The sequence below is a fragment of the Haemaphysalis longicornis genome, unplaced genomic scaffold (assembly GCF_048455015.1).
Source record: "Haemaphysalis longicornis isolate Haplotype H1 unplaced genomic scaffold, Haemaphysalis longicornis Haplotype H1 scaffold_3, whole genome shotgun sequence".
In the NCBI taxonomy this organism is placed as follows: Eukaryota; Metazoa; Arthropoda; class Arachnida; order Ixodida; family Ixodidae; genus Haemaphysalis; species Haemaphysalis longicornis.
This window is the reverse complement of record NW_027526335.1, coordinates 183,198,611-183,221,935: the sequence shown is the minus strand read 5'-3', so window position 1 is coordinate 183,221,935 and position 23,325 is coordinate 183,198,611. Positions and strand designations below refer to the sequence as shown.

Here is a 23,325-nt window from a genome sequence, read left to right as displayed (position 1 = left end):
CTCCCACAGACTGCCGTCTGCTACGGGCCAGCTCTTTCGGCTTTTTCATCTCTGTAGACACCATGGACACAGGCTGGAAAAGCGAACGAATGACCTGGCCGCATGTGTGCGGCCTGGCCTTGCCCTTTCGCGGTGTACGTAGCTGCAGTTGGTATCGGCGGCGAACTTGCAGCCGCGTGGGGAGAATCGTGCGCTCGTTCCCTTTGGTGCACCGCGCACTGTTTATCCAAAAAGCGCGGTCTGAGATGTCGCCCCGCTGGTGCCGGGTGTTATTTTGCGGTGGTTGTAATTCCTACTACCGGCGGCATGTGAAAAAAGACATTTTCAACCGACACAGAACCCGTGCACAAAACGCGCCGAATCGGATCGCTTTATCAGCGACGATGAACGTGAAGGCGAAGAGCAAACCAACGCTGCACTCGATCAGCGAGAACCCGTGTTCTGACAAGCTGCACCCATGTGTTGCATTCAAAACTGACGGGAAAGCGTTTGTTTGCACTTGTTTGGATAGTCGTAAAATGTACAAACACTCCGGCACTCCGCTAGCAGATCAGCCGGCGAGACATTTCGGAAAACATTTGACAGATGGCGCCGCATGCATTAGTGTGTCGCTACGCGAAACTGATGAGACGCTCTACTAAAACTCCCATCGCGGTGTCACGTAGCGGGACGCAAATATTTACCGTTTAGCGTATGCAAAGGCCACAAACGCTGTACTAAAACTCTATTAGCAGCAAAATAGCGTGCGTATGTGAAACCGCTTGCGTTTACAAAGCTGCACGCCGAGCGCGTACGTTTCAAACCTAGTGACATCGTTTAAATACACTGGCAAGCACAGCGTAACGTAGTCAGATATCAACCGTATGCTCAGGCGACAAGCAAGAGCTTGTTTTATGTGGGGCGGAGATTGCGCATAAAGGCCCGTTTGCACTTGCGACGAAAGCGAGTGAGAGCGGCAGGAATTCCGTCGCTTTGTCGCGCGACGATCGTTTTTGTCGAATGGTCGGGACAAATTTTGGTTGCGCGACAGAATTCCCGTCGCTTTCGCTCGCTTTCGTCGCAAGCGGGAATGGGAAGTTCTGCCGCTGCCGTCTGCTACGCAGCTCGGAGGTAACCGCGCGATCTGCTCGGGCCGGATGAACGCGCACACTCCCGCACGGCAGCGCCCCAAGCGGCAGACGGCCGCGTACATCGCTCCCGGCGCCCGCCTGGAGCCCGCCCTCGACACACTAGCCAGTATATTTCAGGCACTATAATGGAGGAAAGATTTTTTTGCTTCCGATGAACCTAGTTCTTTGCCCCTGTGTTTTTAAATACGTGAAGTGGTTAGCACGTCGTCCTCACGCAGCTCTGTATCGTTGTAGCATCGCTGATTGTCCGAACGAAGCTTGCAGCTAAGCCAATGCAGCGACCGAAGCTGTGTGTGTGTGTGTGCATCGCCTCCTGTGTGTTGTGGACGCGTTCGTTTCGCGATGAAATGCGACATTGTACTTCTGCGGGTGGATAGTGCTTCCCATGGTCTGGATTATCTTTCTAGAACGACGTACCACTCAACCTCGCATGGGGTATATGCAGTGTGCCTGGCTAAAAGCCTTCTCGCTTGCGCGCCAGAGTTGTGACTTGCTGCTCGTCCCCGCAAACCAGGTGTGAGGTGAGTGCCGAATTTACGACGGGCAGGAGGAGGCAACTCATCGTCTGCAAATCGCGGTTCAGACTTGCAACGCATGTTGTGACGTTGCGTTCGTTCGAAACGCATCTCTGGATTGTTTTAAAGTTGAATAAAATGTACGCGTCAAACCCGGGCATTCGGCTCAGGGCGTTCTCTGCGATTGCACCAAAGAAGTGCCACGGGACTTTCTTTATGGTACGTACCACGTAAGATAAAATCCACGTCGTGTTATGGCCGTGTTGCATTCAATACAAACGGTTAAGCGTTTGTTTACACTTGTTTCGTTTGTCGTAAAATGTCAAAGCACTCCGGCACTCCGCTGGCAGATCAGCCGGCGAGCCGACGCTGAGCAGACGACTCATCTCTTTGCCGGAAGTGCGTGAAAAAGCCGCCCAATAGCAGGATGTATAGCTCATGACGAACATCTGGGAATCGATGATGTAGACATGTGAAGATGGCGGCGTCCAAAAACACGAAGGAAAGGGTGAGCAAAAAGCGACAAACTTTGCAACAAAAGTGTGAGCTTTCCGCTGCGCGTAAAAGAGTAATACTTGGCACAGGTGACGTTGGCGACCCAATCTAGCGATTGCGCTAGTTCATTTAGTGTGCTCAAAATGCCTTTCAGGGCCCCTTTAAAAAAGAACCGACGTGTGTCGTTGAAAGTGTGACATCATGGTTAGGGGGGCGTTTTGTTTGCTGCGATTTTCGTCATGGGGAGCAGCCGTATAGGGCGGTTTGTGTGTATGCGCCTACTGTGCCTAAGCAGAGACGCATTTTTTTTGAAAGTGTCCTTCAGATGCTGGAATGTGACCGGCCGATTTTTTTAATGGGTGACTTCAATTGTGTCTGTAGCCAGGATGACCGATCTAATGAAAACGCTCCTTTTGACCCCAGTGCACTCTTTTTAAATGATGCCTTGAGCAGCTTGTGTTTGGAAGATGCTGCGTCTCTAGTTGATACTTCGAGTAATATTAAATTCACCCACTATCAAGGAAAAAGCCATGCTCGCCTTGATAGAATATATGTGTCGTCGCAGCTTGCTCCGGTTTGCAACAATTATGTGGTAGAACCCGTTTCCTATTCTGACCACTGCTTGGTATCTGTGTGGGTGGGGAAAAAACAAGATAGCCGTGTTAAATTTAACTGGGAACTCTGGAAGCTAAACGATAAACTTCTGAATGACAACAAGTTTTGCGACTCGGTAGCAACCATGAAGGGCGATTTAGATAAGGCCGATGACAGTAACTGTACCGAACGTTGGGAGCGTTTTAAACAAGATGTAAAGTTGTTAGCTATCGAGTGGTCAACAGAAATAAAACTTAAAGAAAGGAAGGAGGAAAAAGCACTTCGAAATTTATTACTGTTGCTCACGGCTGAGGAGGAGAAGGCGCCAGGATTGTTTTCTGATGATATCCGTGATGTCAAATTGAAACTGGAAAGCATAGAGGTAGAAAAATATAAAGGGGCTGCAGTAAGGGCTCGTACAGAAAGACTGGTAGCTGGGGAGGCGCCCACGAAACGCTCTTGGGCGGATGAAAAGCGCCATGCTAAAAAGAAAGAAATTTCTGGGATTGTCTACGAGGGCGTTGAAATACAGGAACAGTCAGATATTGAAAACGCTTTTGTACAGCACTACCAGAGCCTCTTTGCCTACAATCACCCAAGGGAGGGATTCGAACGGTCCTTCCTTAATTTGTTGCCCCGTCTCGATGAGGACATAACAGAGCACTTGGAAAGCCCCATCAGCTTAAAGGAAGTTGATGAAGCAATAGATAGCTTAAATAATGGTAAATCGCCGGGGCCAGACGGGCTCGGCTCGGCCTTTTATAAAACGTTTAAAGTTGTCCTAGCACCTGTCTTGCACAATCTTTTCAGGGTATCTTTCCAAAGAGGAGCCCTTCCCCCATCTTTCTCGAAAGCGCACACGATTCTCATACCCAAGAGCGACGACACTGAACTGCTTGCTAAAGTCACGGGGTACAGACCAATTACCTTAACTAACACTGACTATAAGATCTTCATGAAGGTTTTAGCTAAGAGGTTCCAAGCTGTCATAAAGAATATAGTGGGACCTCACCAAACATGCGGTATTAGGGGAAGGAGTATCTTTACTAACATCCACATAGCACGCAGTATCTTAGAAACATGTGATATGGATTTCAGAAAGGTAGCCATGTTGCAGGTAGACTTTGAAAAGGCATTCGACAAGGTGTCTCATGACGTCCTTTTCAAAATACTGGAACATGTAGGAATAGGGAAAACAATTCTAGACGGGGTAAAAATGGCCTACCAGCAGTGCACGACTAAATTCATTATTAATGGGAACCTGTCCCGCCCTGTCGATGTGCATGCTTCAGTGCGTCAGGGCTGTGCCCTGTCGTCACTGCTGTTTGCACTTTACCTTGAGCCTTTGTGTGTAAAAATTATTCAAAGTCCTCTAGTGCAAGGTTTTTGCCTTGAATCCTGTGAGACTAAAGTAATGGCTTACGCCGATGATGTTGCCTTTTTTTGTAATAACCAAGAGAGTGTCACTAATGCAATAAGAATCACGCAAGAATATTGCGATATGACGTGTAGCGCAGTCAATCTTAAAAAATGTGTTGGGCTTTGGCACGGTGAGTGGGTCGAAACCCCGCGTATCTTTAACAGCATCTCATGGTCAACAGAACCGACCACTTATCTCGGAGTACCCTTAGGCAACTATCGAGATAGTAACGGGTACTGGGCTGAAAGGGCTCAGACAATGCGCGCGCAAACGGCCAACTGGGAGGGCCGCAGCCTCTCTATCTTTGCGCGCGCAACAGTTTGTAACGTGTTTTTGGTATCAAAACTTTGGTATGTCATGCAAGCCCTCGCTTGTGCTCGATTAAATGTTCAAAAGTTCCACCGCATTTTTGCAGTCTTTGTCTGGCAATCAACTTTTGAGAGGACGAGTAGGAGCAACTTGTTTAGGAAAGTTCCACAGGGAGGGCTATCACTCCCACATCTATTTGTTAGACAACTTGTTTCCCGTTTCTTATTCTTGAGAGATCAGGGCGATCCGTTTATTCGTACCTTCTTGCAGCACACGCTTGCAAGTGCTCTACCCAACTTCGTAGTGTCGTCAGCGAATGTGACCCGTTACTCAGTTAGTCTCTTTTTGAGAGAAGTCGTTTCCTCTTGCCGTTTTTTAATGACCCGTTTTTCTATGGAATTTTTGTCTGCTGTGAACGGTAAAAAACTGTCCTGCGACCTTATCGATTGTCTGTTCCCTGAGCCGATGTATAGATCATTGTATAAGATTGGCTCTGGACATGATGTGCTACGAAGAGTAAAGAAAATGCCAGTGCCTGGTGCTGTTAAAACGCTCTTCTTTAAACTGCTGATGTGCTACGAAGAGTAAAGAAAATGCCAGTGCCTGGTGCTGTTAAAACGCTCTTCTTTAAACTGCATACTAATACACTTCCCGTTAAAACATGGATGTTGGAGAGGGGTTTATTTGTGCCATGGGGTACTGAATATTCATTGTGTAAAAAACCAGAAAGTGTTGAACACGTATTTATCGACTGTTGGGACGCCTTCTTTGTAGACGTCTTGCAACGTACCCTAAAAAAAGACCTTCCAATCACTGCACGGGGAATCCGCTTCCTTGATGTGAAAAATGATGTTTTACCATACGATTTGTTGTTTCTTTTGGGTCTACATAGCATTTGCAGAAGCAGAATGGATGTAAGAAATGCAGACGTTAATGCAAAATCGGTGGGTAACCATTTTATAGAGCACGTGTGTAAACTGCGCGAAGTATTTGTTAAGCTGGAGTATGATGATGAAGTGATCACTGTTATGAACGAACTATCTGTATTAAAAGTTCACAAAAACGTAACCGCTAGCTAAAAGCGCGGCGGTTTTGATGTATCTTCCTTTTTTTTCTCAGCCCTAAAGGCTGATTGTGTAGTACTTGTTTTGTTGTGCCCAGACGGCAATAAAAAAAAAATCCGGCGTTGTCTAGTGGCTAGGATACCTGGCTCTCACCCAGGAGGCCCGGGTTCGATTCCCGGCGTCGGAAAGTCTTCGGTCTCATGGTGTAATGGCTAGCACTCTGGACGCTGAATCCAGTGATCCGATTTCAAATCTCGGTGAGACCTTACATTTTTAGCCTACCGTTTCTCCGGCCCGTCTTTCCTTATTTAGAGCGCAATGCGTCCGCCTGTTCCCAAAATGAGCCCTCTTGTGCAATAACGTGCATTTATTTCAAGTTTTGCATGTCTTCACGGTCCCCTTAAAGCAGCGCTTCTTTCACACTCGGCGAGTTCCGGCGTTGTCTAGTGGCTAGGATACCTGGCTCTCACCCAGGAGGCCCGGGTTCGTCGTGTTTAAAAGGTTGCGGGTCCTCGCCTTGGTGCGTCACTGTCGACTCCACGGCGGCCTTCGCTTTCGGTAGTTTTTCCTTATTTGATTCCACGCTGGGGTCAAGAAAAGAGCGCTGAGAACGGCACTCCGGCAGACAATGCCCCACCCAAGGAATTAACAGAGGCGCCGCCAAAGCGACGCCGCAACGACGGACCGGCGATGTCGGAGGCGGACATTGAACGAAAACTTCGGGAGGCAGAAAAGAAGTGGTTGGTGGTGGGACGTGGGGGGCGTGTCCTGACTCAAGAACGGCGCTCCTCTTCGTCGTCGCCAGTACGCGGCAGCAAACCGCCGAAGTAAGTGCTGCATACGGAATGATTTGGGATATTGTTTTGATATCGGTATGAACCATGCTGTCATCCTACTAAATGCAGACAATGGCTTTGCTTTCTACACGACTACGCGCGGCCACTCTAAATATTAGAGGTATGGCGTCAAGACGCCGGCAGTACCAAGTCAGAAGGCTTTTGCTAGAAAGCGACCTTGATTTACTTGCAGTCCAGGAGACTAAAATTGACAGCGAGAGTGGGACTGACAGCATGGTTGAAACCTTCCGTGATCGTTACTTCGTGTGCGTGAGTCACGCAGTGGGAAATTCAGCAGGATGTTGTCTGTTTCTGAGGAACTCAGTAGGCATTGAAGTGCAAAGTGTTTTTTCATGTGTTTCTGGGCGCTACGTTGTTGCGGATTACATGTTTGGGAAAAAAGGATTCAGAACTGTCTGTGTGTACACGCCAACGAAACCTAAGCCACGTATGAAGTTTTTTGAAGAACTAACGAAGTTCTTTGTCTGTGATAGGAGCCTAATTGTCATGGGTGATTTCAACTGTGTCTTCAGTAATTATGACCGTTCCAATAAGAATGCCCCTGCGGACCCTAGTGCACATTTCTTGGAAACCAAGTTATCCGAAAACAGTTTACATGACGTAACCACTTTTGTGACTGCTCAAGATGATGTTAAGTTCACCCACTTCCAAGGATTTAGCCACGGTCGTTTAGACCGTATCTACGTGTCCTCAGAACTGGCTTCAGAGTCTTACAATTACCAAGTAGAGCCACAGGCTTTCAGTGACAACTGTCTTGTTTCCATATCTCTGGGGGCAAAAGTCAAGAGAAAAGCTGAATTCAACTGGGATTTGTGGAAAATCAACACAAAACTTTTGGAGGATAGTGTTTTTGTGGAAAGTGTTAGAAAAAGGCTGTACGAAAACTACGACAGGAATTGCCAGAGTGCCGGCGAAGCATGGGAACGGTTCAAACAAGACGTAAAGATGATGGCGATTGAACGGGCCGGTAAGCTTCACTATCGGAAAAAAAAAGAGGAAAAAGATTTACGCAGCCTATTAATGGAACTAACTAAAGAGGAAACAAGAACACCAGGGTATTTTAGTGAAGATATTCGGAATATAAAAGCCAAGATCGAAAAGCTTGAAGTTGAAAAATACAAAGGAGCTGCTATCAGGGCTCGTGTCGAGAGGCTGCTCGTTGGGGAGCAGCCAACTAAGAGGGCACTGGCTGACGAAAAAAGTTACGCGCGCAAGCACGAGATAAGGCAGATAGAGTATGGTGGGATGATGAAGATGGCACAAAGCGATATAAAAAAGGCCTTCACAGAATATTACACAACGCTTTTCAGCCGTAAAATGACGACAAGAAACGGATATGAAACGGAGTTTCTAAAACTGCTACCAGCTCTTGACAATGACGAAACACAGAGTTTGGAATACCCAATTAGTAGACAAGAAATTGAAGAAGCAATTGATAAACTAAACTCTGGAAAATCACCTGGACCTGACGGACTAAACGCCGCTTTTTTCAAAATGTTTAAGTCAGAAGTAACTACTTTGTTGCACACGGTTTACGCTGAAAGTTACGTGAAAGGATGTCTGCCACCGTCTTTCAGCAACGGATACACGGTACTTATACCGAAAAGTGAAGAGGGAGAAAAGTTAAGCAAAGTGACAGGTTACCGACCCATCACTTTAACAAACATCGATTACAAAGTATTTATGAAGGTGTTAGCGAAACGGCTACAGTCTGTCATGAAGAATTTGGTCGGACCACACCAGACATGTGGCATCAAAGGGAGAAGCATATGCACTAACATACACGTCGCACGGAGCGTTCTGGAGTGCTGTGATGCCGAACACAGAAACGTGGCCATGTTACAAATTGACTTGGAAAAGGCCTTCGACAGGGTATCTCATGACATCTTATTTGCAGTTTTAGAACACGTTAAAGTTGGGTCGGTGGTATTTGAGGGAATAAAGATGGCATACAAAAACTGCTCGACCAATGTAATAATAAACAAAGAACTAACTGAAAGAATAAACGTTAATGCTTCAGTTCGTCAAGGATGCCCAATGTCACCGTTACTGTTCGCGCTTTACTTGGAACCACTATGCAGAAAGATAATTCAAAGTAGCAGAATCAATGGGTTTGTTTTAGAAGCAACCGAGGTCAAAGTGCTCGCGTATGCAGATGATGTGGCCGTATTTTGTATTGACCAGTTAAGCGTAACAAACACCTTATCTTTGACAAAAGAGTTCTGCGAAGTAACCGGCAGCAGTGTGAACCTGGACAAATGTAATGGAATCTGGCATGGTGAGTGGCACGAGACGCCCCGCGTTTATGATAACGTATTGTGGTCATCAACGCCCACAAAGTATGTGGGGGTTCCTTTCGACAAATACCGCGAGAACACCATGTACTGGAGGGAAAAAGTAGAAGAAATGCGCGCACAGACAACTGCATGGGCAGGCCGTCACACATCCATTTTTGCGAGAGCGACCATATGCAACATGTTTCTTTTTGCTAAATTATGGTACGTCATGCAGGCACTGTTCTGTACGAGAGCAAACATTCAGAGATTTCATCGGATGTTTGCAGTATTTGTATGGCAATCGTCTTTCGAACGAACAAAGCGCAGCAGCTTGTTTAGAAAGTTACACGGTGGGGGCCTGGGACTGCCTAATCTGTTTGTAAAACAGTTAGTGTCAAGGTTTTTGTTTCTACGCGACCAGTGTGACCCATTTATACGAACATTCATTCAGGTTAGATTGTCCTCGGCAATGCCTAATTTTATTGTGTCAACAAGAGGTGTCCAACGATACGCTGTTAGTGGGTACTTACGCGAAGTTGTGTCGTCTTTCCGGTTTTTGAACGCACGATTTACACTAGACTACCTGTCTCAGGTAACGCGCAAACGTCTGTATTGTGATGTTATTGAACTTTTATGCCCGGAACCTATGTACAGGGGGCTTTACCGCGGAGCTCATACTAACAACGTCCTTAAAAGAGTTAAGCGTATGCCAGTAACAGGGGGGGTAAAAACCTTTTTTTTAAGTTACACACACAGACCCTGCCAGTTTTGACATGGATGCATGAAAAGGGAATGTATTTGCCATGGGGCTACGAATGTAGGCTTTGTAAAAAGCCAGAAAATGTACAGCATGTCTTTGTGGATTGCTGGGACGCGGTGTTTTTTTGGGATGTTCTCCAACGAACCTTCCACAAAGATCTGCCACTAACACTAGATGGAATACGTTACCTTGACATAAAAGACGATGTCATACCATACGATGTTTTTTTCCTGCTCGGCCTTCACGCCATATGGAGGAGCAGAATGGCAGTACGTAACAATGACGTGGACGCTATGCCTGTGGTAAATTATTTCATTGAAAATGTGTGTAAGCTTAGAGAAGTGCACGCAGCACAGGGGTGTGATGATGATGTAGCGAGAATCATGAACGATTTATGTGTGATGAAAGTGCACAAATGTTAACTGCCTGCTTAAAGTGTGGCAGGGTGTTATTACATCAACCTGTTGGTTGAGCATGTAACTTTTGTGTTATGCCAAGTCAGGCAATAAAGAAAAAAAAAAAAAAGGAGGCCCGGGTTCGATTCCCGGCGTCGGAAAGTCTTCGGTCTCATGGTGTAATGGCTAGCACTCTGGACTTTGAATCCAGCGATCCGAGTTCAAATCTCGGTGAGACCTTACATTTTTAGATGTATAACACACTTTTGCCTAGCGTTACTCCGGCCCGTCTTTCCTTATTTACAGCGCAATGCGTCCGCCAGTTCCCAAAATGAGCCCTCTTGTGAAATACCGTGCATTTATTTCAAGTTTTGCAGGTCTTCACGGTCCCCTTAAAGCAGCGCTTCTTTCACACTCACGTGTTCCGGCGTTGTCTAGTGGCTGGGATACCTGGCTCTCACCCAGGAGGCCCGGGTTCGATTCCCGGCGTCAGAAAGTCTTCGGTCTCATGGTGTAATGGCTAGCACTCTGGACTCTGAATCCAGCGATCCGAGTTCAAATCTCGGTGAGACCTTACATTTTTAGATGTATAACACACTTTTGCCAATCGTTACTCCGGCCCGTCTTTCCTTATTCACAGCGCAATGCGTCCGCCTGTTCCCAAAATGAGCCCTCTTATGAAATAACGTGCATTTATTTCAAGTTTTGCAGGTCTTCACGGTCCCCTAAAAGCAGCGCTTATTTCACACTCGGCGTGTTCCGGCGTTGTCTAGTGATTCTGCTTCCGGCCGCTGCGCAGTGCGGACGCAGGATGGCGAGCTCCGTTCAAGGGGCGGCTTTGGCGGGCACATCGGCCCGCGGTACCAGGTCTTCTGTTTTTGACAACTCTGCAAACCAGGAATATCAAGTTATTCTGCCTCATTTGCCATCCGGACCATCTGTTCTGAACACCATTTTTCTGCACGCGGACGTGAAAGCCAGGCCATACAAGGTGGAAGATTTCCGTGACCCGCTGGTGCGTCTGAATTTGCTGCCCGAGGTTGTGGCCTTGGGCGCATATCAGATGAACCACCTGTGGGCCGTGACGTTCAAGGATGCCGAGGGAGCTGCGAAGCTGGTTGCCGCCTCCGAACTTGAAGTGAAGGGGCGGAGGTGCCTTATCATCGATCCGCGGAGCCAGGACGTACGCCTAAAGCTGCACTGGGTGCTCCACAACGTCCCAGACGACGAAGTGCGAGGCGCCCTGTCGCTTTACGGGAAGGTCACCGAAGTGACCCGTGACCGCTGGCGTGTGCCGGGCTGCACTTCGCAGCTCTCGACGACACGCCTGGTCACCTTACGACTGAAGTCAGACGTCACCCTAGACGACATCCCGCATCAGCTACGCATCGCCGGTGAGCAGGCCCTTGTCGTGGTGCCCGGACGGGTACCGCTTTGTTTGCGCTGCCACCGGAGTGGCCACATTCGGCGGGAGTGCCGCGTCCCACGGTGCGGGCGTTGCCGCCGCTTCGGCCACAGCGAGAGCGAGTGCGTCCGCACTTACGCGAACGTTGCCGGACCAGGGGATGACGACCACAAGGCCGAGTACGTGATGGACGCCGAAGACGCGGAGAGCGCTTCGAAGGGCAAGGACGAGGACGTGGTGAAGGAGGCAACGCCCCCTGAACCTGCAGCCGCCGTGGCACCGAGCGCCGAACCACCCGCCGAAGGTGGCACTCCCACCGAATCCCCGGACGTGCAGGGCAACCAAATCCCCACGGACAGTTCAGGCTTGGCCGAAGCACCACTCTTGGCGTCGGAGGGAGATAAAAGCAAGGAAGAAGAAGAGGTGGAGATGGCAGGTGTTCTTTCTGGTTCTGCAAAGCGTGCAAGGGATGCTGTCGAAGAAAAACAGGCCAGCACCGCCGAGCCGAGTGTTGACGAGTCGCCGGCGAAAGCTCCGACGCATGCTCGACGGGCATCGATTAAAGTGAAGCCGAACATCAACGCGGAGCGGCCCAGGAAGCCACCGGACACTTAACGTGAAGCCCCTTTTGCGTCCCTGCAATGTCAATAAGGCCCAGTGATGTTCTCCGCGCAGTGCAGCGCAACGAGCAGCCGTCTCCGGGGAGTGTTGAGCAGCTACTATGGACAAGAGCACGGCAACATACTTGGGATATCCGCCGTCGCTACACTGGAGGCTAGGGTTCGTTGAGCTGGTCTTTGTTTTTTATGCTCTTGGTGTGCTTTAATTCGATGTAATGGCTACTTTAAATAGGCCACTTCGCATTTCTACATTAAACGTAAGAGGGCTTGGGGCCAGGCGCAAGCCATATCAGCTGCGAAGGATTATGGACGACAAAGAAATAGATATAATGGCCATTCAAGAAACAAAAATTGAAAGCGAAGGCAGCACCGAGAGCATGATAAGGCCCTTTAGTGGGCGTTAGAGCGTTTGCGTGAGTCATTCTGTGGGAACTTCTGGGGGGTGTTGTATTTTGGTTAGAAATTCAGTTGGTATTCGTGTACGATCAGTTATTTCGAGCGAAACTGGCAGGCTTGTGTGTTGTGATTTCAACTACTGTGGAGTAGATTTTCGTGCAGTGTGTATCTATGCACCAAATGTTGCAAGGGACAGGACGGTTTTTTTCGAAGTGTTGTCTGATTATTTAAAGAGGCAAGAAAGAGTAATTTTATTGGGCGACTTCAATTGTGTGTTAGAACGAAGAGAAAGAAATGTGTCGCCGCGAACAATTGATCAGAGTGCAAGGGTCTTGACAGAAGTTCTTGAAGACTGCGAACTAGCCGATGTAGCACACTGTGCGGTTAACAGAAGTGCTTTAAAATTCACTCACTTTCAGGGCACGAGCCATGCGCGGCTGGATCGTGCATACGTATCTTTCGAGCTCGCTGCGGCGTGCAAGAACTACGTGGTCGATAGTGTCTCTTTTAGTGACCACTGCCTGGTTTCATTTTTGTTGGGGGAAAGGAGGGAGGATTGTAAGAAGTTCAGCTGGGAACTTTGGAAATTTAATGTAAAATTATTACAAGACACCACATTCACGGATAGAGTACAGGAAATTGCAGAAAAACAAACAAACGACGAAATCAGCAGCTGGCGGGAAAGGTGGGAGGTATTCAAACAGGAATGCAAAATGGTAGCGATGGAGAGGGGGACAGTGCTTAAACGGCAAGAGAGGGAAGTGGAAAACCAACTCAGAAATAATCTGCAACACATGTTAAAACTCGAAAGCGAAATGCCTGGGGCATACAAAGAAGATATTAGAACTATTAAAAATAAGCTGGAAGCCATCGATATAGAAAGATATCGGGGAGCGACCGTGAGGGCGAGGGCCGAGGTGTTTTTGGCCGGCGAAGCGCCAACAAAGCGAGCGATAAAAGACGAAGCACGGTACGCGAGAGGGAATGGTATCGAGGAAATATACTGGCGAGGCGCGCTTACCAGTGACAAAGAGAACATAAAAAGTGCGTTTCAAGAACATTACACAGATTTGTTTAGCCCCACAGTTCCAAAAACTGATGAGTTCAAGCGAGACTTTCTTCCAGCCATGCCAAGGTTGGGAGACGATGTGAGGGAGGAGTTAGAACGACCGATATCGCTTGGCGAAATTCAGACGGCAATATCGGAGTTTAAAGTAGGTAAGTCGCCAGGACCTGACGGGCTTGGTGCGGATTTTTATAAAAGGTTCTCGGATATAGTAACTCCGTTTTTATTTATGGTCTTTCGCGAGGCGTACGAGTCCAAGGTACTTCCGCCGTCGTTTGGTCGCACACATACCGTCCTCATACCCAAATCGGACGACCGTGTTAAACTTCAGTCGGTTTCTGGGTACCGGCCGATTACATTGGCCAATGTAGATTATAAAATCCTTATGAAGATCTTAGCGCAACGAGTGCAGAGTGTTATAACAAGTGTGGCGCTCGAAGAAGGTAGACATGTGTTCCATAGGCTCCGTCTTCGACCTCTGGTAGTGCCGGACTTGTTGGTGCTATCTCCTTGAGTGTGTGCTCTAAAGTGTCGCGAAGTGACCAGCTTCCCATTCGTGCTCGTCTCCAGCGGATCTGACCACCGGGTGACGCATTCCTGGCCGATTGAACTGTGCCCGGCAGCTAAGCCTCTTGCACGGCAGCGAGGCGGCCGGCTGCGACCGCGCTCCTTCGCACGTGCTCGGACTCCTCGCGCTTGCTCCTCCAGCGTGCTCGCGCATGATGTCGGCGGCACCACCGTCTTCTTCAGAGCATCCACAACTTTCAAGATCGGCGCTTCATGCTCCTAGTGGCACCTTGCTGGCCCCCGCTCAACTGGTCCTCGCTTCTCCGCCGATGGCGCTCTCGCAAGCTACAGCCTCCACCCCTGCAACTAGTACCCCTGAAGACACGGACGGTCAAGTGATGGAACAAGACGGCAGCCATTCTGATAATGACGGCCCCTGGAAGATCTGGACTCGAGTCAAGCCAAATCGGAAGACTGCAATAACTCGCCTAGACAGGGTAAGTAGGCCCCGAGCACTTTTCTTGTTGAGACCACTCACAAAAATCAGTGTGCGCGATATACCTAAGAATGCCCTCGCACATCTGTTAGGCACTCTTGCCCCCACCCCCGAAATGGCTGAACTCGCTACGCACCGCTACGACATCGCTGCAAACTGCATTCAGATTACCTTATATGACCAGGAGCACGCAAACCGCCTCCTTGCAACTACGAGTCTCTCCTTCCAGGCCAATAACCGTTTGGTCAACCTTCCCATAGAGGTCAGACACTCCCCAAATCGTGCCAACACTTCCCGTGGAGTAATCACAGTGGAACCTGAAGATTCAAATGAAACAATTTTGAATTGGATCCGCTGCGAGCAAGCGGATGTCTTGGCGGCGCAACGAATAGGCAAAACAAATCGAGCAGTCCTGACTTTCGACTCCCCTACGATACCACACGTGGTAAAATATTACATGGCTATAGTTAAAGTGTCGCCTTACCAGCCAAAGCGAATGGTCTGCTTCGCATGCCACAGCATCGGGCACATGGCGAAGTACTGCCCGCACCAACCGGTGTGCCGCAAATGTGGACGCGGTCATGCTGAAGCTGAGCCATGCGAGCGCACACTTTATTGTGTGGCTTGTAAAAAAGATGGTCATCTGGCGGTGGACCCCACGTGTCCTGCCCGCACTGCCTCCCCACCTCGTTCCTATTCCAAAGTGCAAGATGGAGTATCCTGGGCGGATCGTGTACGTCCTCACGGCACCTCGAGCACCAGCACTGCCGATGGAGTGCCTCCCCCAGCTAGCGCTACAGCTGGTCCCCCACCTTCACTTTCGCCAACAGGTGATTCGATTCTGCAAACCGTACTAACCCAGCTTGATAGCCTTCGTTCTGAACTCCATCTGCTTCGTGAAGAGAATGCGCAGCTCAAGGCTGAAATTGCAGCATACCGCCAAGGGTCCCATACCGTGCCCGTCCAAACAGCTCCCTCTAGCACAACAGCGCCAGCAACATCAGCTATCGGTACTCAACCCCCCACAACTGTATCCCCGACTACACATGCGAAGTCGGCCCTCCGTAACCCCCTGCCCCCGATGCCGAAGCAACGGAAGAGCCGTAGTACTAGCGTCAAGCGTACCGCTACCTCGCAACGGGGTACTGAAACGAACGATATTATGCAAGTGCTGAAATTCATTCGCGCAGACATACAGCAAGAACGTCGCGCTCGGTTGGCTGATATGGACAAGCTCCCCCTTATGAAAATTTCTATGTCCAGTCAAAAGACAGTCTGCGTCCCGAAGGAAACAGACTGCGTGCGTCCTGTGTGTTTCCTCTGTGTTGGAATTTCGCCACCGACTTTCTGCGTACTCCAAGTGTCCCGTGTGTTTCCGTCCTCCATGCGTCCAGTCTATCTCCCAAAGGCAACACAGACACCATACGGCCTTTGTGTGTCCCCTATATGTCTTGAAGGCAACAGACCGCATTCGTCCCTTGTGTGTCCCCTGTATTGAAATTTCGCCACCGACTTTCTGCGTCCTCCAAGAATCCTTTATGTTTCCGTCCTCTACGTATCCCACAAGCTTCCACCTTTTGAGTGCCCTTTGCATGCTGTCGAATAACAGCACCCAACAGCCAGCTGCATGTAGAAAATGTCAGCCAGCTCCACAGTCACTGTTTCATGCTGCAGCTGTTTCTGTAAGAGCAAGCTGACGAAAATCATATGAATCACACGACTCTTGCAAACCTGACTATTTTATTCAGGTTGGATCCATACGTGCTGCTGCCGCCTGCCACACCAGGTGTCGCCTCATCTTTACCCCTCACAGGACGGGATAGCCACTGCCACGCTTGAACCTGAAATGACAAACGCATTGATCGCATATGAAGGGGTTTAAACAAACACGTCTCAAACATTTGCTGGTTATGCTTATAAATATAAAGGAGTGTTCCCATACAAAACTGAACCAAGTATCCTGAAAGAGAAGGTACAACTTCTAGGTTGCAAAATTAGCCACAAAATTTAGACCACATAAATTAACTAATGAGCTTACGAACATCAAATATGACATACTGTTACATAGGCAACACAACCCAGAACTAAGTACTGTTTAGATTCATGGCCTCCTCATGACGGGCATTTATACAGCCTCGCAAGAACATTTGAGATGAGATTATTGCAGCAGCACTGTGAGAACAAAGCAATATGGGGGGGGGCAGGGAAGGCAACATAAAATTGCATGAACATGCTAAGACAGGCATTGATCAGTCGTCATCATGAGTAGTTGCTTGTGTCTACGCGTTCTTTGGAACCTATAAAGGCAGCAGTTTTATTGTGCATTTCGTTTACGAGACAGCACTTGCATTGTCTAGTTTATTTGTCTGTGCTTGCTTACAAAAAGCAAAATGTACATCACCATGAACTGACCAACCTCTAGGTTGGCTCCTCACATTTTATATTTCCTTGTGTCGATGGGTAGCAGACACAGGAACAGAAATAAAAAACAACCCTAGAAAAACGTGGTGGATAGCACACTTGCACCCATCATTGCACGCGTGCCACGTGGTCACTCATCCCAACAGATGTACAGTGCACGCAGTGACCCCCACGCAGCGAAAGCTGGGCGTGGTCGCTCTGTACTTTGTGAAAATACAAGCTACTAGAAAGATTTGACAGATAGCACAAACAGTGCAGGTGCGCCAACTTTGCACCATGGCATGAATTTTTCAATGCACAACAGAAAACGCACCGGATGTCAGTGACACCGTGGAGGAGAAATTCGAAGACAAACCAGGACATCAGTGACAGTGAAAGGGTTAAAGTGGTCGAATACAGCAAATTTAATTTCAGGGTTTATGCTTACCAGCAATGAGGAAAGCTACCGCAGTAACTTGAGCTGACTACTCTGTAACGTGCACTCAAATGCTAAAAACACACAAGCATTTTTGCATATGTTTGGACACAGAGCATTCATACTGTTCGGAAATAATGCAGGTTTTTCCTACTATAAACATCATAATATTGCCCCCAACCACGCCATTTGATTTGTTTACAAAATGTTTTGTTACAAGCACCTGGCCACACCCTGCAATCTTATCCTTTTTTAAGGGAACCGTCTTTTTCCCCTTTTTCCTTTGTATGCTGCACCAGCAGTCCTGTTTGATATGGAAAGGGTGTTGCTTTGCGATCCCTATCCTAGCTTTTCCTGTTTTTTATAGAAAATGTTCTCGATCTAAATGAATGAGTGCAAATGGCCAGTACGATGGCCAGTGAGACGAGTACGATGGCCAGTGAGACTCATTACACTACATGAAACACAGTGGCAAAAAGGCACGCAATACACCCTTTTCACTGCTAGGCACAAGTTGCATCTAGGGCATTGAAGTGAATTCACCTAAATTCTATTTCTGGGTGCATGGAATTGTTTCACTCATGTAATGTAATCCATAATATGACTTTTGAGTAGAAGTCTAAAGATCTAGTTCATCTGTAATAGGCGGTAGAAGAAAAATCCCCACACAGTCTGTGGGCACCACGCAACTACCACAGTGAACAAGGGTGACAAAGTCGTTATTAATTAATTCATGGAGCAAGGACGCAGCCCTGATGCGACAAAAAAAATAAGAAAGGTACCAGGAAGTTTCTCACCCTCATCGGTTCCTTATTTTTTGCCCCATCTCTGCAATGTTCTTATGTCTTAATATCACTAAGGTACCACAAGAATGCCACAATGGTTTTCTATGTTTTCATGTTCTCTCAGCCTTCAAAATCGAGATTTTCATGCATTTCACAGCCGTAATGAACTCCACTTACAGGTTGTGCAGGATAGATAGAAACAGGAGGCAGCCAATTCTTCTGGTAGCTCACAACGTACATCCTCCATGTCAAACACCTGGCCCTGTAAAAAATGGAAGTTCAAGTAGTAAACAAGCCGTAAATATGCGGTATAATGCCGTGAAATACTCGCTCTGACAGGACATGTTAGAATTTCTTTTTTGTAGGTGCAAAAAAGGCACCTTCAGTTCTTTCAAGCTAAAAAATAAGTACAGTGCTCACTGATTGAAACGCAACACTGCGAGCGCGTGGCCGCCAATACATGCAGCGCCGTCCATGGACGCCGCTGTCGCTGACAGCGCAACGCTGTCGCTGCAGGGAACCACTTCCCCGCTTATTGGCAACCGGAAGCAGCAAGCTTATGGTCAAAACACTCTCATCCTCGTGGTATACCACAATGCAACACCTAGCTTCCACGGGCGTCCACTGGCGGCGCTGCATGTAGCGCAGGCCACGCGCTTGCAGTGTCGCGTTTCAATCCGTGAGCACTGTACATACATGACAATCCTTACAAGGCTTTCAGCCATACTTTAAAGGAACAGAAACATCCTTACACTGAATTAATGTTAAACTAAGCCTATTAAATATCCCTAGGTGGTAGAAATCTGTGGCCCCAGATTTCCACTGTGCAAGCATATTCTCTGGTCCAGAGGGTGCGAAACGTGGTTACGGCTTTTAAAGGAGCCATGAAGAGAAAACACAAGTTTGATTCATTCAAAGGATTCAGTTGCTAGAATCATGCTGACACCATTTTTAACATAAACTCCACTCAAATAAGCTACAAATTAGGAACAAAGGAAATGGCCATGCGACCCACTAGCTCATTTCCCGCAACAGAACCTATGTCATACCAGCCAGCTCTGCAGTTAGCGGAGGGCGGCAACAGCAAACGCGAATTAGGCAGAGGCTATAAGCTTGCCGAACGAACTATTTGCGCTTAAATTTAGGGCACATTCTTTTTACAGTAGTAAGAATGGTGGGACCAACAGTAAAGGTTAGGAAAGCACACGTAAGCATAAAAGTACCGATGCGTACTGCTGTTGGTACTGCGCGCACTATGCTTGGTTTAGCTGCACAGGACTGCGGGGCTTTGGGGTTGTCTCGGACAACAATGGCCGATTGACACAAGCAACGGTGTCTTACGTGACCATATTTGTGGAGCGAGCACTATGTTTCACGAAACGATTATTTTCTCGCTGAACAAAAACAAGCCACGTTTAAATACGGTAAAAACAAAACAAAAGCAGAAAGCGGCTTGCCACGGTATGGTGGCACCATCTCGGTTAACTAACGGTAAAGAACGTTTCCCAATCGGCTACAGAGCGGTCGGTTCCTGTGATGTCATTGCAGACCCTGAAAATGCACGATTTAGCGGGAAAATCAAAATTTTAGCTTCAATTAATGAATTTCTCAGTGAATAAAGCATCGTTTGCATTTGGACAAGTGCTGGGGGCACCATACCACACGAAATCTTTCGAATAACACAAACTTGTATTTTGTCTTCATGGCGCCATTAAAATTCTCTCTGAGGCACATGGTGAACGTCTCAGCGTGCCAATACCTCCAAGGGGTAGGCAAGTTGAAATGCTGATGAAACGAAAAAACAGAATGGCGAAGGAGCACGGTGGCAAGCCCACGCCCTGTTTAATCTTTTTCGCACCGTGATTGTATCCCCATCACATGCATATTTGTAAGAATCAACACGTTTAACCCATGCTCAACATGTTACGGTCAACACAATTTATGCAAGCCAGCTACAAATAATGTCACACCACACAAGAATTTCTGTCTGATCATGACGATGCTGGATGAGCTTAGGAAGGTGGAAAAATTTCTTGCATTAAAACAGTGAAAGCTGCCCTGTGACTGCACCAGCAATGCAGGCTGGAACAGCATGTTTTCAAGCTGCGACGTCTAAACAATTATCTGGTCAAATGTTCACTGCCTAAAGACCTTGTGCATGTGGTACTACTTATAAAGTTGCTAGCAATGCTTAAATGTTGAAAATTCAACGTATATGCAACTCTTACGTATTATAACTACAAATGTAATGCAGCCTCCTTGCATTTCTTTACCCGTAAACGAAAACTACCCGTTAGAACAATGCTAAGCTGCCTACGTCCTGTAAAAAAATATACTGTGGGTCAACTGCCTCCTAAAAAAAAAAAAAATCGGGGAGTGGGCGTTTTGTTTTGCAACCATTAACGCAGTTTTCTTTTCTTTTTTTTTTTTTTTCATGCAACAAGCTTTAGCGTCGAATCCACCAAAGCCAAGCGGCGGCCGCTGGGCCGTCAGCATAATATTTTCGTTGCCGGCAATGGCAAGGGGGTCAATCACTCACACAGCATACTGGCCGCCGCTCCTGGAAGCTCATTATGACCGCGCCGACGCAGCCGGTAATTTACAATAAAAGAAGCGCGGCGAGCCGAACACCAAGGAATATACTCAACACGTTTAACAAAACAGCACTGCGGCAACGCGTAATAAAATTTTAACATGCACCACGATAAACAATCACTTACGGCAGAACACGCAGCATTTTTCCCACGTCGCGTCGACAGACTGGAACTTGCAGTACAGACTCTTGATTCACGTAGGCACGCACAACTTGTCAGGTATTTTGTCAAATGGCGACCTCGATGTGCGTTTGCTACAGCAGCGCAGTACGGCGACGACACAGACGCTTTGCCAGCACTCACGATGTTTCAGGTGGCACAAGAGCACTAACACGTAATATTACGGCAGGAGGAGCACGTAGTAATTCACGTAACACCAGCAAATCGAAAACAAACCACCAAAACCACGCACAACGAACAAACCACGTCCTTTCTTGCGCACCTATAACAATGACTGCATATATGCTAGCCTAGACTAGACTTATTACTACAGTTGGCTATCTAGCAGTCATAGAGTTTTAGCAGTTACTTTCTTCTTTCATCATCACCCCTGAAGCAAACTAGGCAGACGCCATTATAGTATTTTGTTAAAGTTGATAATAGCAAACATATATATAATGGCAGTATATTTTCTTAATGCGAGCAACGTCTTTTGTTGTCGTAAGTTGTTGCTACTCAAAAGCGAATAAAAATGGATTAACAAACGAAGTTATTATCATCGTCATCTACATCTAGATTGACTGTTTTGGGTTTTGTTCAGCGTCCAAGCATTCACCATTCACTGTTTGTGGGCTTTTCACAAACAGAACGGCCGGATACAAAAATTATTCCCCGCAGACATACGCAAACACACGCGCACACGCATACGCTCACACACACACACACACACACACACACACACACACACACACACACACACACACACACACACACACACACACACACACACACACACACACACACACACACACACACACACACACACGCGAGCGCGCGCACACACACACACACGCACACGCACGCACTCACGCACGCACGCACGCACACAAAAGCACCGTGCGTCAAAACTCAAATCCACGCAGGCAAACAATTCACTCAAATGGAGGCTTAGCAAGACTATGTGAGCTCCAGTATTTAGACCTTGGTTTATGACCCGGTCGTGTGCTGTTTTGGTGGCTTGGTGGTTAAGTACTCGCCTACTGATTGAAAGGGCGGTGGTTCGAAACCCGCTCAGTGACCTTTGTTTTTTTTTTTTTTTTTTTTTAACCGTGTTTTAATTGAAGGTTTTCTGCCTTAGGTTATATTTTGACATTGTTGTTGCTCTTGTTGCTCTCGTCTGGCTGTGTCCCTTTTTTTTCTGTCGCAATATATTTCTACCGCAAGCTCTGCCCCAAAAAACAGTACACCGCTTCAGCATTTAGTTGCAAGGATAAGCCATTTTACAACGACCCTGAAGGAAAACACAGACTAGGACAATCGGAAGCCACTTTTTAGGTTGTTTTTGTTTTCATTGCTTCGTTTTCTATTCGGCTTTTTGTGTTCTTTTTACTTTTTGTGGTCTGGATATTCTTCTCCCTCCCACTTTTTTTTCGTAATGGGACGGACGAGGCACTTCGAACAGCCTCGTTCAATATGTATCCTTCTTACGCCACTGTTTCATACAAACGTACCAGTTGGTAATATTAATTCTGCGAATTTATCAGACCTTACTAGCACGAAATAACGTATACAGTGCTGCAGAATTTCCACAAACCATCGGCATTGTTTCTTACCATCTCTAGCCAAGCCAAAAAACTTAACCTTTCGAGTATAATTAAGGCTTACATATTCGACTTTATGTTTACTTGAGGAAGCACAATCTTCAGAAAAAGAATGTAAGGCAACAAATAGTTATCCTTCCTCCCAGTGTCCTAGAGGCAACACAAAAGACATAAGTCAGTCTTTTGACTTTATTTTGCCTTCAGTACATACATAAGCAACAGCATTACAGCACACAGAAGAATTAAGACAGCAAATTCAAGTTCTATCTTACAGCCTTTGTCCTAGAGGCAACACAGGGGAAACAGGCCAAAGTCTTTTGACTTCATTTTGCCTTGAGTACACACATGGGCAATAGCATTGCGGAACTCAGAAAGAGAAGAAAGCAAGTCATTTTTAAAGTTTTATACCTCTCATCCGAAATAAAATCTTCGTATAGAAAATTAAACTTTGTGTTTACCATAGTACATATAAAGGTAAAACATCATGGCTGTTTATCCGGCAGTCTATAAAAAGTACACAGCCTGCTTATGTCCTAGAGGTAACACAAAGGAAAAGTCAAAAGAAAGGCCACACAGTCAACATGCAGGAGACACAAAGTAAACAGAAAGGAAAAGTTCATTTTCATAAGGGCCGGACCTTCACACAACAGTATGCTCAGCAAACTACGGCTATGATGAACTTCATCCAAACCCTTCCCGGTGTTCCAAATGAAGCGGACCCACCGCCAAGAAAGATTACTCCCCGCAGTACCCTTGGACAATGAAGCGGTCTCTCTGCGTGTTGCAGTGGAACTGTCGCAGTTTTAATCAATCGGCTCCCATTCTTTCAAGTCGAGTAGCGCAAATTCTGCCTGTTCTAATCCTTCTTCAAGAAACCAGATCCATGCCAAAAATTAGAGGCTACACAACTTATTCGGAACCGTCAATAACTCACCAAGGCAAAGTCTCATCTCCCACCCAACCATCAGTGGTGGAACAAGCGGCTGTCTTAGTGCGGTCAGACCTTGGTTGCTGCAAGGTGTCCGTCCCGGGCCAATGCTCCAAG

The 23,325-nt window shown here is 47.3% G+C and overlaps 1 long non-coding RNA gene and 3 other non-coding genes across 4 annotated transcripts; 3 read left to right on the top strand and 1 right to left on the bottom strand.

The window, feature by feature from the left end:
- The first annotated feature begins 5,642 nt into the window (after positions 1–5,642).
- On the top strand, positions 5,643–5,714 carry Trnae-cuc (transfer RNA glutamic acid (anticodon CUC)). Its single transcript has one exon. It is a non-coding gene; the product is annotated as a tRNA-Glu (tRNA).
- A 4,269-nt stretch (positions 5,715–9,983) lies between these two features.
- Trnaq-uug (transfer RNA glutamine (anticodon UUG)) lies at positions 9,984–10,055 on the top strand. Its single transcript has one exon. It is a non-coding gene; the product is annotated as a tRNA-Gln (tRNA).
- A 262-nt stretch (positions 10,056–10,317) lies between these two features.
- Trnaq-cug (transfer RNA glutamine (anticodon CUG)) lies at positions 10,318–10,389 on the top strand. Its single transcript has one exon. It is a non-coding gene; the product is annotated as a tRNA-Gln (tRNA).
- Positions 10,390–15,910: 5,521 nt separating this feature from the next.
- Positions 15,911–21,019, bottom strand: LOC144175866 (uncharacterized). Its single transcript, XR_013323707.1, has 3 exons — positions 20,647–21,019; positions 18,104–18,188; positions 15,911–16,146 (listed from the first exon to the last, which is right to left on the bottom strand). It is a non-coding gene; the product is annotated as an uncharacterized LOC144175866 (long non-coding RNA).
- Positions 21,020–23,325: the final 2,306 nt, after the last annotated feature.